This window comes from Mytilus trossulus, chromosome 4 (genome assembly GCF_036588685.1).
Source record: "Mytilus trossulus isolate FHL-02 chromosome 4, PNRI_Mtr1.1.1.hap1, whole genome shotgun sequence".
Lineage (NCBI taxonomy): Eukaryota > Metazoa > Mollusca > Bivalvia > Mytilida > Mytilidae > Mytilus > Mytilus trossulus.
In genome coordinates, this window is record NC_086376.1 from 12,538,699 (window position 1) to 12,550,795 (window position 12,097).

The 12,097-nt window shown below is 30.5% G+C and overlaps 1 protein-coding gene across 1 annotated transcript in view; it reads right to left on the reverse strand.

Annotated features, from left to right (window-relative positions):
- LOC134714703 (breast cancer type 2 susceptibility protein homolog) overlaps positions 1–9,550 on the reverse strand; it is a 55,107-nt gene extending 45,557 nt beyond the window's left edge. Inside the window, exon 1 of the mRNA XM_063576203.1 lies at positions 9,369–9,550. The gene's annotated coding sequence lies outside the window, so the exon portion shown is untranslated. The remainder of the gene's footprint in view (positions 1–9,368) is intronic.
- Positions 9,551–12,097: the final 2,547 nt, after the last annotated feature.

A 12,097-nucleotide genomic window follows, 5' to 3' on the forward strand; every position in this document is an offset into this window, starting at 1 on the left:
AACTAAGTTTCCGCAAATGCTTATGATAATTCAGATCAAATAAATAAATTAATAATCCAGTTACAAAGTTTAACAAGTCGAACACATGCTTTATTTTGACTTACGCAATCAGCATCCCCCTTTTAAGAAGTACAAAATAAGACGTAAAACAGTAATTATTATTTAATCTCAAATAACTTGAGTACTGCTGTATTGTAATGATAATATAGAATTACATTAAAAGTTAAAAAGTTAAAACTTTTAATATTTCCTGTAAATAAATATCATATCGTAATTCCGAATTCATTTCATAGTTTACAATGGGCCCGTTTACAATCAAATTGATACATCCGCGTTTCCGGTCTCTAATTAGACTCGAAAGATGCATGTTGCATTGCATCGATTTGCTAGATAAAGTCATTAAAAACCTTTTTAGTTGACAACGTTTGCTTTACAAATCTTTTTAACCTTTTACATAACCCGTACGACTCGTTTTGTCGTTGCTGCAAACCAGCCATATCGGTAATCATGGGTTCATGACTTCTGAATTTGACAGTGTCCATGAACATGATGAAAAATAAGCTCCACATGATTTTTAACCCCCATAACAATTACCAAAATAGCAAGAAAACTACATGGGGACCTTTGTGACAGCTATTGGTCATTCTCGACTAAGGGAAAAGGAGGAGGCATGTGGGCTTGGCCTTTGAAGGGTTACAAACAGCAATTAATGAAAATATATATACTTCTATATAGTATTTATAATGAACATTCAAATAAGTATGATTTAAATAAGCAATGAATTAGCATGTTCACCTATCCTTACGTGGAGGGATGAAATACTTTCGATCGCGCTACACTGTCATTGACTGTACGGAATAGACACAGTTTATGATGGTGAAAGTTCCTTCATCGTTCAATTTTCATCCATGGAGATCCCTGATAATGGTATGATGACTCTTGAGGTGGTGGAAGTGTGACGGGATTGCTTCCCTTAGAATCTTAGTAGATACATGTACTTAGTCAGCTGTAAGTGGTTGAGCTAAGGAAGTACTTCTTTAGACTTTAGCACAGTAGGTTTAGTGCTGCCTTGTAACACAGAGGTCCTGGGCTCATCTCCTGTCGAAGACATGCGATTTTGCAAGAATCATCATGCTCTCCAGTTACAAGTTTACAATGGTACAAGATAACTATAATTCCCCCATGATTAGCCAGAAAAGGGGGATACAATTTTTTCAAAGGATAGAAGCTCGATCTTACAGAACTGTAATACAAATAACTATGATGTCTTGTAAGGCTGTTTTAAAAAAAATATCTGTAACACATTAATCTTGTAAGACTTCATAAATATTGGACAAACTAAAGCGTAAAACAGGTTGGGGACAACCCTCCAATTTCCAAATGGGGAACTATTCCCCAAATGAGTAACAATCCCTCATTTGAGTAATCATTTCATAATGCTAAAAAAAACTGAATTTTCAAAAAATGGGTCTCTTAAGGCTGAGACTACTATAAAATGTGTTATAGTAGTCTCAGCTTAAGGTAAAATGGCACAAATTTATAGAAAAATGGAACAACTTCTCAAAAAGAACTATATTTTTATTATGGGTTTTTAAAAAGTTAGAAGCCTAGAAAATAGCCAAATTTTCTGATTTTTCATAGACTTGTATCTTCTCAGTCAATCAAGATAAGGATAATCATCTTTTGGAAAAATTGCTGCATTTTTCATGAATATATATGGGGTGCGACTTTTTACCCCAATATACCCCAATATACCCCAATATACCTCAAAAAACAGTTTCAACATTATATTATTGAATAATAATATCATTTAAGGCATTTCTCTGTTTTTTTAACACCAATAATACTTTATTTTATAAATATATTTAATTCTAAATCACTTTTTTCATTGAAACTTGTTCCGTTCTTGTCAGCCGCTTACGATCACAAAATGACTTTTTACCCCAATATACCCCAATATCTTCCAATAAAACGTTTCAGTACAATATAAATGTTGTGGAATGATATTTTACCCATGTTTATTTCAAAAAACAACTCTATTCACATTTGTGTGTATTTAGAAGCTTTTAAAACTCCAGTAAAACTCGATCACTGATAATGGTAATACTAAAGACCAGAACGGACCTTAAAATATACAGGGCAATTTTTAAATTGCTATTTCTTTTTCACTCCTCCAAATTTAAGTTTTATTCAATAACATTTGTATTTTCTTAATTAAATTTGAAATGTTTTTCATACATCCATTAATGAAATTTTTTAATTATGTTTTGAAATATTTTTTCAATTTTGATTTTTTTTCTCATATTCTTGAAATTAATGTCTCAAATAAAATTCGAAAATGTTCTTCTACATCAAATAAGATTTTTAAATTTTCATTGAACAAATTATGTTTAATAATCACATGATTAAAATTACGTAAACTTGGACGGACCAGAAATTACAAAGTTGGTAGTTTCAAATAAACTTCAAATTAGAAACTTGTAAAAAATAAAATTTATTAAATTCCATTCATCTAGACGAAAAAAAAATAATTCTGATTCCACAACCCCGGCCTGAATGGGGAGATTAAAAGACTGGAATGGACATCAATCTTACGGTGGGATTCATTTAAACTTGAGAACTGTTTATTCAATGGATTGCTTTCTTATTTTAAAGTCGAGGCTAGTCATTTATCAAAATCAACTAAGTTTTAAAGAATTATATGTTTGTGATATATATATATATATATTTATAATATATATAAACTTGGCCTAAATAATAACATTTAAAGACATCAAGTCAAGAAATTCCGTATATGTTTTTAATTTATTTATCTTCATAATTTATTACTAATTCCAGACCGACTATGCAAGGGTTGTATAGTCAGCCAAGGTCGTAAAAAACTTCCATTTGTTGTCTAATTCCAGCCTTTAGTTCGGATTGAAAACGAGAAAAAAAACATATTTTTAGATAGGAGGTATATCTGAAAAGAAAAGCCTCAATGATCCCGAATTCTCTATGTGCATTGAGAAGGGGAACCAGCAAATCACTTGAATATCATAAAATACTAACAATTAAAAAGCATAAACACGATAAATTTTGAAGCACTGGCATTTATAGCCACAGATAAGTACTCAGAATATGTCACCCTGTGCCCTTTGTAGTTTCCTTTGAAATATCTAAAGCATGGCACTGGCTGCGCGTAGTGCGGACCTATGATGTAGATGATATTTGTCGGCATCCCCCAATGGACTTATTACTTATCAATTATATCTAAATTATCGGGCACTCGTCTTATCAGCCGATAATTAATATACCTTACCTGTCGCGAAATAATTAAATAGAGAAATCATGGAAATGGACTTTAGGTAACAGGTATACGTAAATGGCTTGTCCGGCGACTTTTATAAGAAACTGTATACACGTAAACCAAAAAGATAATGAAGAAGAAAAAAAGTTGGTAACCGATATTGGGTCCGACTTCTACACATTTGAAAATGACCAGGAAAAATTAGACCTAATTTCAAATTTAAACCAAAAATAAGAAATTCAAACTGAATTTATTGTGCAATCTGGCGATTTTTTTTTATGAAAATTAGAAAAAATATGTCGAATTTTTCTGTCTATTAATATACAATTTTCATTTTATCAGCAGGGTGTTCATTACTATTATTATTTTTAGTTATTTTACGAGAGTATCCAAAGTATCTATTGCGTACACCCCTATAAAGGTAAAAATAGATTTGACTGCAGTATATCTGAGGTAGTTAATGCGCACCTTTGATGTGCATTATCCAGATTATAGCACAGTAAGAACAAAGAGATATATCATATTAGGTCACTAACACACTATGTAACTAATACTACTCATTATGGTTGTATTGAAATACAGATTGACAACTCATGGTCCGAGATCATGTAATATTTGCCACATGACGCTCCTATTTCTTTCTACCATCATCATTTTATTCATTAAATATTGCTATAAACATCGATGTTTGACATCCAAACAAAATGGGAGTAGTATATACCTTCAGAGCTTCTCCGTGGTAGGCCTATATACTTGTGAAATATATAGACGTAATTCGGTATTGGTGTGAATCTACATCTCACTAAAACAATTTTTGAATTACTATTTTGAGAGAACACTCACCAAACCAAACCGAACGTATGGTTAGATATAACCATAAAGGCATTTATAGTTTTCGTCAGACACAAGATAAATAATCACTCCCAAAAACGTATATATGCATGCAGTTTCAAATATTAAGAACAATTAGCGGTCGATGCATGTCTATATAGGTCACTGTTAAGTCCGTTTACTAACTGTTTAGAGTCAGGCATGTCACTTGTACATTCTTGGAAGACTTCGTGTACCCCATTCGACGATGGGAAGTCTTCTCTGATAGTTCGCTGACAACATAAGCATATATGGTAATTCTGTTTATCTGTATACAAGTGGTTGGCCTCGTCTGTCCCAACAATCAAATAAACGAAACGCTCTGCTTTGTCTGGTAAAAAGGACCTCTGGAACTCATTCTCAATGGCACTTATACGTCAGGAAACTTTCATATATGATGAGTTTATTTACAAGTATACAAGTAAAGATTGTTTCAAGAACAACGAGGTTGTGACGAATTATTCTATATAAAATCGTCAACAATAGTTATATATTACTAAGATATGTTTTATTACAACTACTGTGCTACTAATTTGGATAATTGACCGCTATCCTGTTCAGCATTGCAAACAATTATTATGCATAGAATATAAAAAAAAAATGTTAAAAAAAATCCTCAAACAAAATAATGTATAAGTTTAGAATTATGATATATGTATATCCATTAATGAAATTAATGATAATTGGAATTCTTTTCACAAATAATTTAGTTAGTGATTGTCAGATGAATTTAAATAAGTAAGAACGAAATGTTAAAAAGAAAATAAAAAAAAATCATGCATGTTGCACTGTTGTATTTTTATTCAATTAAACACTTTAAAATTGCGTAAGATTTGCGATACTTAGCATTTAAAAATCGCCAGATTTAAACACAAGTAAAAAAAAATCCGGTAACGTAAATCAGATGTGCAATAATTTTAAATTTGGGAAATGCAACATTTAATTTTTAAGGTAAAAAGTACTGTTCTTTAAACTTAATATTTTAATTTTATGCTAATTGCACGAAACGCAATCGGAAATTTTTCCATTTTTATGTTGTCTACACTTCCGAAATTAAAAATTTATTTTCAATAATTTAAACAATTAAATTAGTGTTTCTCAATTGTCATCGGTGTATTAAACTCGCTATACCCTTTCTGTTAATTCACTCGAAGTGACAACATTCATTGAATATACACCTGTGTACACCTGAGGCTAAATTGCTGCAAGGTAAAGTTCAAACCAATTATACTCAAATCGAGAAATATACAATGACTTTTATACAAATAATATACACTCTCTATTCACACATATTTTTCATTGAAATGGTTATCAAAGTTATAACGGTAAATAAAACGTAAAATATTTTCAGTTCAAGATCAGTAAAAATGTTCATTAGATATTTTATGAAAAAATCCAAACAATAATTTTTGAAATTAATTCGAAAATACATGTTCGACGCAGTATGATTGGGCCAGGTATCAAGGCTAGGTATTCCCCGAAGTAGCAAAATATTTATTAAATGGTCTTCGGATACTGTCGAAGATGAGGCTCATTTTCTATTTGATTGCACAGAAATTGTATGTTAGCAAGTATTGCAAAATATAATTCTTATTTTAATCATATGAGCAGTCAAAACAAAATTATCTGGTTATTTACATATGTTGTGTTACGTTTCTGTACAGTTTTACTAAAAACAGCAAAAGCACTGTCATATCAAATACGGTTTATCTCCCAGAGACTGCATTAATATTAACATCATCGGCACTATTCATGTTTCAGACCAACGAACTAAGTAACTTAAGGTATTTGTGATCACTTGGCTAACTGTTGCACTTAATATTGTTATTTAGACCTATCTCGTATGATAAAGGAGCATGATCAGAAAATTCATTAACTTTAAGTCTATTACACCAAAGTTCTTGATAATATCATAATTTGCGGGACAAACTAGCAAGTAATCATTTACACTTTGACCCCTAGATGTACAAAAAGTATAAAATCCAAGAGAATCATAACCGAGACGACCAGTCCTGAATTGTAACATAGTTGTATTAACTTGCGTCCATATGCGTTTATTACTTTAATTTTGTCCATCGAGCATCGATAGGAGATACATCGGGCTCAACGCAGTCGATATACTTTTCTAAATTATCAGTCTCAAGAATATCATTCAGCTCGCCAGTGCGGTTATTCATATCACCTCAAACAATAACTGAACCTTTTAAAATATTTATTTAAAAAAAAATATTTTCTATATCATCATGAAAATCATTATCATAAATACGATTAAAATTTGACTTTTCGTGAGGTATGTATAAACAAAAGATATATACAAATCATCATTCAAATTAAAATATAACTTAGAAAACTTTATAAGCACAATACCATGATCATATTCTTTTCGATAGAAATACATGTACCTTCAAAAATATTATTTTTACAAAAAAAAGCAATACCTCCTTCTTCTCTTTGACCTATATATTTCTTTCCATTAACAGAAACCTTCAATATTTATCAAAATGTCTTTTTTTAACATGTTTCACATAAAAACAACACATCATAACTATTTATTAAGTTCAAGAAATCATTGTCATCATAACAAGACTCTAAGCCATTAATGTTCCATGATACATATTTTAAAGTGTATGCATGTTCTCTGGGTAACCTCTAAGGTTTATATTCCTGGCCGCCAACATGAATTGTGTCCCTGACAAAGTAGGCTTTTACGTTTTGGTCTCTAAGTTCTTTCATGAGTGGTAATAGTTCTTTCCTGCAATTTTGAACATCTGTTGGTAACTGTTCTGATATTCCAAACGAAGAATTTTTCAATGTTTTAACGTTTTTTTTCGCACTAGTTCACGATGTACATATGAAGAGAATTTGGCTAATATTAGCCTGGTCTTCTCGCCTTTTCTACCAATACGATGGGCATCTGACAGCTGAATTTGATCTAAGTTTTCGAGCTTCATTGTAACTTTGCAAAAGTCAAGTACAATATCAAGACAATTTTCAACTTCAGTTTCTGGAATATTGTAAAATATCAAATTGTTCGACATTGATTTAATTTGGACGTCCAGAAAACTTTCTTTTAGTTTGTCATTTTCCTTCTTCATATCGGACAAAGAAGATCGACATTCATGGCCAACATTTTTAACTTCCTAACTGTTAGTTTTTAAAGATTTAGAAATGTTATTGGCCTCTGTTTTAAGTTCCCTTAGATCAGACTTGTGTTTGTCATAGTTATCGCTGATGTGCTGTGAACACCTTTCTTCCTGTTCCATACGGTCAACGAGATATTTAGAACCCTGTTCAAGACGAACAACTTTGGCATTAATTGAAGTAACAAGGCTATCAATTTGTTCAAGTTTATCAAGTTTCTCTTGTCCATGTGTTGAAATATTTCATCCACCAATGGTGGTCTCTGTTGTGATATTTGTGACTGTGTAAAAGGCAAAACATGTTGCATACTAGGTGGTGGGTACATTCCTGTTGTAGGACTACAGCAGAAATATTACTGTGACAACGGGATATGATATCTTCAACTTTTTCCTCATTTTTAACGGAGCTTCAAAATCATTTTCCTCTGACAATTGTGTCATTCAGGTTGTTGATATCTTAATATAGCTATATATACCTTTGTAATAGCAAACATGCGAATTTGTATGGAAGATTTGATTTTAGAAAGAAAAATATATAAAAATCATTAAAAAAATGTTTTTTTTTTATAACACTGTTAATTCATCCCTCACCATATAGATCTCTCCTACTTATGATGTAGTCGTCATAGAGCACAGAAATATAAAGACTGACTGAGCAAACATGCGTCCTGATTTTTCTTCTTCTTCACCCAACGATTAGTAAGAACTTTTGATGTTCGTAATTAAAAAAAGCAAAAACTTTGCCTTAGTAATTTCAAGATTTTATAGGGTATTATTCGCCATAAATACAAATTGTCATATTATAGCGATAGTTTTAACATTGCCAATTAGAGAGAGGTTTGGCTTGCCATAAAACCAGATTCAACCCATCATTCCTAAATTGAGAAGATTCACAATATTACTACCATGATTCATTGTAACTCCATTTACCAGTAAATTTCATTAACTTCTCTAACAAAAACAAAAAAAACCACCACTTTCCCCCACATGGATTTTTTTTAATTCAACGACCTAAAAAATTGCCATAGAGCAATTTCATGGATGAATCATATTGACCATTCGGTATATGTCCGTGGTCAAAGCTATACGTACATGTAGGACACATTATTTGTGTTGAATAAAATCAAATTCTAATAGATGTTGTTGAAGGACCACTACAGTTTAATCACTGAGTGAAAGATACATACATTTTATTAACATAAAAAGAAAACTTTAAACGTTAAACATATAAGGATTATTACTTAAAACAAAAATTTGAGAATTGGATTTGACAGATCTTGATTGAGAAAAAATATTTGAGATTTTTTTTCAAAATTTGAGAAAAATTTTCGAGTTTAATTTTAAAAATATACATCATATCTAACTCTAAAGAAAAGTCAAACACAAATATGTATTTTACATCTCCACATGTTAAGGGGAAAAAAAAGAAATTGCAGAAAATTACCGTTATATTTTTAGGTTCGTTCGTTCTGGTTTTTAGTGAAACCTTCGTCAATACCTGAATAAAGAACGGTTTTTAATGCCTATAAATGCACAAAAATGTAAACAGCTGAGTTAATTTTTAATATTTCTGCATGTTATATCATTCCTTTTTATCGAAATTGTATTAAAACTGTTTATTCGAGTATATTTGGGTATATTGGGGTAAAAAGTCATTTTGTGATCGTAAGCGGCTGACAAGAACGGAACAAGTTTCAAGAAAAAAGTGATTTAAAATTAAATATTTTTAAAAAATAAAGTATTAATGGTGTTAAAATAACATAGAATTGCCTTAAATGATATTATTATTCGATAATATTATGTTGAAACTCTTATTTTAGGTGTATTGGGGTATATTGGGGTATGTTGGGGTATATTGGGGTAAAAAGTCACGCCGATATATATGTGCCATTTTAAGAAAAAAGACTCAGCTCAGAAAATTTTGTTTTTTAGCACTACAAAATGATTAATCAAATGAGGGATTGCTACTCATTTGGGGAACAGTTCCCCATTTGGTGGGTTGTCCCCAACCTGTAACTAAAATACAGAAACTGAGATAGAATAGAAGATTTTAAAATAAGTTTGTTTACATTTCTAAAACATTTAAGGTCACACAATCATCGTATGGTTGTTTAAGTTGTACCAGCAGTCGATATTATGGTCTATAGTCTCATCAATGTTACTAATTAGTAGATTAAAAAGGGACCTGAGACTCATAACGAATAATGTAAAATTGCAAGTGTCTTTTGTAAAATTTTCTTCATCCGAAAATGGCACCATAAATATATATTTCGGATTATAGAAGAAGCTAAAAACTAGGGTTTCTATCCGACACCGACAACAATCAGATAAGAAATTATCTGTGAACATTTTTTTTTAATTGAATAGATGTTAATTATGAGAACTCAGATGATAATCATAGCACATATTTGATTTTCAATTATTTTTTGTCAAGTTGGATTTAAAAAAAAATGAAAAAAATTTAAATGAAGAACTTTTTAAACTGTTTCCGCCTTTTAAAGAACACATACATTAAAGGGGCACTAGCTGTCAAATTTAAGTTCACCGATTTGATCAAATTATCATATTTCATTTATAACAATTATTTATCTTTGTTTCACTTTCAATGTTGACATTCTTTTTCTAAAATCAACTTTACACATACTATTCGTGTGTTACCCATCTCAAAGTAAGGGTTAAATTGAAATTTAAATTGAAGTTCACATGAATACGGCGGATTCAATGAGGTCGAATTATTCACTTGCAAGTGAGTAATTCATAATCAATGTTTTTTTAGTTTATTTTGACAAAATTGAACCATATTGGCTGCTAATTATTATTTCGCTATTTGCGTTTCATTAATGATTGAGCAAAAAATATAATATATTAGATTTTCTTATATATCTCGTAGCTAGTGCCCCTTTAACATTGTCACGGTAAATCTTTTTACACTGATAACATAAAAAAAATAAAAACAACCAAAAGTTCATGAAGAAACTGATATAAATCATAAAGTTTGATTTTTCATTTGGAAAATTGGAATTCTAAAAACAAATAATCATTTTTTTTTAAAATATGGCACATGTTTCTTCTGCGAAGCAAGTTTGCGATGCACAGGAAACATTGGTTATTATAAGAAATTATACGTTTTTCAATTTCCGAATATGTTATATATTTTATTATTCTCTTATTCACAATATATATGTGGTTTTTGGGTCTGATCCTGAACAATGCTTATATTACAAATATATATGTATATAAAAATTGAGAATGGAAATGGGGAATGTGTCAAAGAGACAACAACCCGACCATAGAAAAATCAACAGCAGAAGGTCACCAACAGGTATCTGATTTTGTGCCGTTTATGGGCTAGTTTATGGCCCTGTAATTTGGAAAATAGAAATATTATATTCTACTCTACTCTATTCTATATGATTGGTACACATGTAGTTATATATGAAAGTTACGAAATTTTATTTATTACAAATTGGTATATCGACAAAAAAAAATGTTTTTCCAGAAAAACAGACCGATGGTTGTGTTCAAAGATTCAGAGAAGAAAATGAAAATCATCATATCATTTGATCCTGCCATAATGTAATTACCATTCAAATAATACATGCTTTAAAAATAAGTATACGTTTTTCAATGGAATGTACTCCAACAAAGTCCCTGAGTTGTTGATTGTTGTTGGAGATGGTTCGATGTTCAATATAGATGAGTAGGAATGAGGAAATAATGTTGTAACTGAACGCCGAAACAGAAGACAGATGATTTATCAATTATTCATTACTGAACACAACATACTTTTGACAATGGCACACAATCTACGAAAATAGTGAACCATGATGTCCAGTGATTTTATAAGTAATCAGTCAGAATCAGTCCTGCTCAGTATGTAGCCCTTATCTGTAGTCATCACATTGACGGAACTCCATAATAAGTAAAAAAAAAGTAAGTTTATACAGTTTAGCTAGGTAGTTCGAATGTTGGTTTCCATTTCTACCCGGATTCTTGATTTAGAAAATAACTTTTTTTATTAGAATATTTTTATAATCGAAACAAATGGATTAACAAATGTTTAGGATAATTGTAGCGGGTTCCATATTCATTCCCATTTTGACCAGAATAAAATTTGACAAATAGTTTTAATAGGAACAATGAAGAATACTACATTATTAATATTTACAACACCAAAAAATGATACACAAAATTTCGCTATTGTTTTTATTGATTTTAATCATGTATTTCTTTGTTAATAATCATTCGGTTTATAGTTTTGTCATTAAGCATGTGATTTGCTTTCATCTGTGATTTTTAAACCTTTTGTTTCATTAAAAATTGAATATCAGTTTTCACTCGTCAATTTTATTACAGTTAAAACCAGTTAAAACTTACAATTGTCCTCAGTGTTGTCAGCGAAGATGAAGGAACGTGATTACGGAAAATATGTTAATAGTATAATGATAATTTTAAATACTGCGCCATTGATAAGGAATTCAAGAGGGGATACAATAGAATATCAAGGCCAATAGCATAATTTTTTGTGTAATTTTTGTGTAATTTTTGCATTTCCCCCTATCAGTTTAATTTAAATGGCAACCCATCAACTTTCTAGCCCAAAGTCTAATTATGTTTCGAATGCTGGTTATATTGAAAAAAAAACTCTTTTGAACAGAATTTACTAAAATAGATTTAAAACAACCTCTTTGACAAGATCACATTCAGATTTTGACGATCTCAACTTGCGAAGTGCACTGTGTATGTTCTGTAATAACACAGTGGATTATTTTACTTCAATTGAAATGTTTAACCTTCA